Genomic DNA, 5,210 nt, shown 5'->3' with positions numbered 1-5,210 from the left:
CCCGTTTACGGTGAACGGTTCTGTAGATTGTCCTTTTATTTCTACCGCTCCACTGGGAAAGATTTTAGTGATATGAAAAGGTCCTGACCATCTGGATCGTAGTTTTCCCGGGAATAACTTTAGTCTAGAGTTAAATAAAAGTACTGCGTCGCCTTGCTTGAAGATTTTCCTTGATATACGCTTGTCATGCCATTGTTTTGTTCTTTCTTTATAGATTTTGGCATTTTCATAGGCGTCTCTTCTGAGTTCCTCTAATTCGTTTATGTCAAGGATTCTCTTTTCACCGGCGGCTTTATAATTCAAATTTAAATTTCTAATAGCCCAATAGGCTTTATGTTCTAATTCTACCGGGAGGTGACAGGATTTTCCATAAATGAGCTTAAATGGGGTCGTCCCTATGGGAGTTTTATAAGCAGTTCGGTATGCCCACAAAGCTTCTGGTAATTTCAATGACCAATCTTTCCTTGAAGTGGCGACCGTTTTTTCTAGTATTTGCTTGATTTCTCTGTTAGATACTTCCACTTGTCCACTGGTTTGAGGGTGGTAAGGTGTTGCTATCCTATGTCTCACTCCATATTTAAGTAGTAGTTTTTCGAGTACCTTGGATATAAAGTGTGATCCACCATCACTGACTACTATTCTTGGGATGCCAAATCTCGGAAATATTATATTTTTAAAGAGTCTAGTTACTACTCGGGTGTCATTTGTTGGAGAAGCTATAGCTTCGATCCATTTTGATACGTAGTCAACTGCCACGAGTATGTATTTGTTACCGAAAGAGGATGGGAAAGGTCCCATGAAGTCTATCCCCCACACGTCAAAAATCTCTACTTCCAAAATACCTTTTGTGGCATCTCGTCACGTCTAGATATGTTTCCCGTGCGTTGACATCTGTCACACTCCTTAATAGCCGCATGTACGTCCTTCCATATAGTTGGCCAATAAAAGCCAGCTTGTAGGATTTTAGAGCAGGTCTTGGATGTACTTGTGTGTCCACCATAAGGCGCAGAGTGACAGTGTTGGATTATATTTTCTACCTCTTCTTCGGGTATACATCGACGGAAAATACCATCGGGGCCTCTTTTGAAAAGTAAGGGATCATCCCAGTAATAGTGTTTTATGTCGTGGAAGAATCGTTTCTTCTGCTGGTAAGATAAAGTAGGTGGAACTATTCCGGCAGCTAAATAATTGACTAGATCAGCGTACCATGGTATGACAGATATAGCTAAGGTGGTTTCTACTTGCATGTCGGAGTTGTTCTCTTCCAAAGTAGCTATGAGTTTATCATACGAGAAATCATCATTAATGGATGTTCTTTCCGGTTCAAGGTTCTCAAGTCTAGAGAGGTGGTCTGCTACTACGTTTTCAGTTCCTTTCTTGTCCTTGATTTCTAAGTCGAATTCTTGTAGTAACAAGATCCATCTTAGGAGTCTAGGTTTAGCATCTTTTTTGTTAAAAGGTACCTGATAGCAGCGTGATCAGTGTAAACTATTATTTTGGCTCCTACCAGGTAAGAACGAAATTTATCTAGCGCAAATACCACTGCTAGGAGTTCTTTCTCGGTTGTGGCATAATTCATCTGTGCTTCATCCAGGGTTCTGCTAGCGTAATATATAACGTGAAGCTTTTTATCCTTTCTTTGTCCTAAAACAGCACCTACAGCATAATCACTGGCATCGCACATTATTTCGAATGGTTCATTCCAGTCTGGTGTCTGCATAATGGGTGCGGAGATCAATGCTTGTTTAAGAGTTTGAAATGCTTTTAAACAGTTATCGTCGAATATGAATTCAGCATCTTTCATCAACAGTCCGGTTAAGGGTTTAGTTATCTTAGAGAAGTCTTTGATGAATCGTCGGTAAAAACCGGCGTGTCCTAAAAAACTTCGTACTTCTCTCACAGTTCTTGGGGGTTGAAGATTTTCGATTACCTCTATTTTGGCTTTGTCTACTTCAATTCCTCTGTTCGAGATGATGTGTCCTAAAACAATTCCTTCTTGTACCATAAAGTGGCACTTTTCCCAATTAAGTACTAAGTTTACTTTTACACATCGCTCCAGAACTCTTTCCAGGTTTTCAAGGCATTCTTCGAAACTTTGTCCGTATACAGAAAAGTCATCCATAAATACTTCCATGATGTTTTCGAGAAAGTCGGCGAATATTGCCATCATGCATCTTTGAAAAGTTGCAGGGGCATTACACAGACCAAACGGCATTCGTCTATACGCGAAGGTACCAAAAGGGCATGTGAATGTTGTCTTTTCTTGGTCATCAGGGTGAATTGGTATTTGAAAGAAGCCTGAATAACCGTCTAAATAACAGAAATGTGAATGTTTAGCTAATCGTTCTAACATCTGGTCAATGAATGGTAAAGGGAAATGATCTTTTCGGGTTGCTTTGTTTAGTTTCCTATAATCAATGCACATTCTCCATCCCGATTCGATTCGTTTAGTTATAGTTTCTCCTTTTTCGTTTTCAATAACGGTTATGCCTCCTTTCTTTGGTACAACGTGTACAGGACTAACCCATTTGCTATCAGATATAGGATATATAATACCTGCTTCTAATAACTTGGTTATTTCTTTCTTTACTACCTCACTTAGGATCGGATTTAGTCTTCTCTGGTGTTCCCTAGAGGTTTTACAGTCTTCTTCTAACATGATGCGGTGCATACAAATAGAAGGGCTTATTCCTTTAAGATCGGTGATGTGGTATCCTAGTGCGGTTGGATATTTTCTTAAGATATGTAGGAGTTTTTCTGTTTCGAGTCTTCCTAGATCTGCATTAACTATCACAGGTCGTTCAAGTTCTAAGTCTAGGAATTCATATCTCAGATTTTTGGGAAGTGTTTTCAAATCAGGGGTTGGTTTTTAAGACACTGCGTAGGATCCGGTGTTATTGCTAGGCATTGTTTAGATTTGTCCTCTAAAAGATAGTCTGATGATTTGTCTTCTCCTGACTCTGCTTCTTTTATGCATTCATCGATGATATCCATGAAGTAACATGTATCTTCTATTGCAGGTGCTTTCAAGAATTGGGAAAGAATGAATTCAATTTTCTCTTCACCTACTTCGAAGGTGAGTCGTCCTCGTTTTACGTCTATGATTGCACCGGCAGTTGCTAAGAATGGTCTTCCTAGTATAATAGGTGTCGTATCATCTTCTCTAATGTCCATAATTGTGAAGTCAGTGGGAATGTAAAACTGACCTATGCGTACGGGAACGTTTTCAAGGATTCCTACAGGATATTTGATGGAACGATCTGCTAATTGCACAGACATTTTGGTCGGTCTTAATTCTCCCATTTCCAGTTTCTTACATATGGATAAAGGCATAACGCTAATTCCGGCTCCTAAATCGCATAAGGCTTTGTCGATGACAAATTTTCCTATGTGACAGGGTATAGAGAAACTACCCGGATCCTTGAGTTTAGGGGGCATGTTTTGGATTATAGCGCTACATTCGGCAGGGAGTGTAACGGTTTCGCTATCCTCAAGTTTCCTTTTATTAGAAAGAATTTCTTTTAAGAATTTAGCATATGAGGGCATCTGCGTAATAGCTTCGGTAAACGGAATTGTAACGTTTAATTGTTTAAGGAGATCAACAAATTTTCTAAATTGGCCTACATCTTTGGTTTTAACAAGCCTTTGAGGGTAAGGTATAGGTGGTTTGTAAGGTGGTGGAGGTACATAAGGTTCCTTCTTTTCTAGGGTTTCCTTATTACTCTCTTCCTTTTCCTTAGGTTCACTTTCCTCAGTAGATTTCTTAGGGTTTTGGTTTTCTATCCTTGGGTCAGACGGTCCTTCCACTTCCGTTCCACTTCTTAATATAATTGCATGAGCTTGGCTTCTCGGATTGGGTTGGGGCTGTCCAGGGAATGTACCAGTTGGTGCAGCAGTAGGTGCTTGTTGTTGAGCTACTTGAGATATTTGCGTTTCCAGCATTTTGTTATGGGTAGCCAGGGCATCTACTTTGCTTGCTAGTTGTTTAAGTTGTTCGCCAGTGTGTATGTTCTGGTTTAAGAAATCTTTATTGGTTTGTTGTTGGGAAGCTATAAAATTTTCCATCATGATTTCCAGGTTGGATTTTCTAGGGGTATTATTGTTAGGATTCTGTTTCTGATATCCCGGAGGTATAGATGGGGCTTGATTTGGAGACTGTCCAGGTGCGTATAAAGCATTATTACTCTTATATGAGAAGTTTGGATGGTTCTTCCAATTTGGGTTATAGGTATTCGAATAGGGGCTTCCTTGAGCATAGTTTACTTGCTCTGCTTGGATTCCAGTCAAGAGTTGACATTCCGCAGGAGTGTGGCCTTGGATTCCACAGACCTCGCAATTCTGAGTTATAGCAACCACGGCTGCTGGAGGTGATACGTTTAAACTTTCAATTTTCTGGACCAAAGCATCCACTTTTGCATTGACGTGATCAAGGTTACTTATCTCGTACATGCCAGTTTTCGGTTGAGGTTTTTCCACATTCGTTCGTTCGGTTCCCCACTGATAGTGGTTTTGGGCCATGCTCTCGATAAGCTGGTAAGCATCAGCGTAAGGTTTGTTCATTAGTGCACCACCTGCAGCGGCGTCTATTGTTAACCTTGTATTGTATAAGAGACCATTATAAAATGTGTGAATTACTAACCAGTCTTCCAAACCATGGTGTGGGCAAAGTCTCATCATGTCTTTGTATCTTTCCCATGCTTCGAAAAGAGACTCGTTGTCTTTCTGTTTAAATCCGTTTATCTGGGCTCTTAACATAGCTGTTTTGCTTGGCGGAAAATATCGGGCAAGAAAAACTTTCTTCAACTCGTTCCATGTGGTGACTGAGTTGGAAGGAAGAGATTGAAGCCATCTTCTAGCGCTATCTCTTAATGAGAAAGGAAAAAGACGAAGTCGAATTGCCTCTGAAGTGACACCATTAGCTTTAACAGTATCAGCGTATTGGACAAATACGGATAAATGAAGGTTTGGATCTTCGGTAAGATTTCCAGAGAATTGGTTCTGTTGCACAGCCTGCAACAACGAAGGTTTAAGTTCAAAGTTGTTTGCTTCGATTGCGGGCGGAGCAATACTTGAATGCGGTTCATCTTGCGATGGAGCGGCGTAATCTCTAAGAGCACGAGCTGGTTCTGCCATCTCGGTTAAAGAAGGAAAATGTTTTTGAAATCAGGAAGGTTTATAGGAGGGAGATTGTTTTCAGCACGATATTCCCG

General features: G+C 40.3%; 1 pseudogene; it reads left to right on the top strand.

Moving 5' to 3' along the window:
* Nucleotides 1-4,648: 4,648 nt before the first annotated feature.
* LOC127109089 (uncharacterized) lies at nt 4,649-4,748 on the top strand (annotated as a pseudogene).
* The last annotated feature ends 462 nt before the right edge of the window (nt 4,749-5,210 follow it).

The sequence above is a fragment of the Lathyrus oleraceus genome, chromosome 7 (genome assembly GCF_024323335.1).
Source record: "Lathyrus oleraceus cultivar Zhongwan6 chromosome 7, CAAS_Psat_ZW6_1.0, whole genome shotgun sequence".
Classification (NCBI taxonomy): domain Eukaryota; kingdom Viridiplantae; phylum Streptophyta; class Magnoliopsida; order Fabales; family Fabaceae; genus Lathyrus; species Lathyrus oleraceus.
The sequence above is the reverse complement of the archived record's forward strand: the minus strand, read 5'-3'. Positions and strand labels throughout refer to the sequence as shown.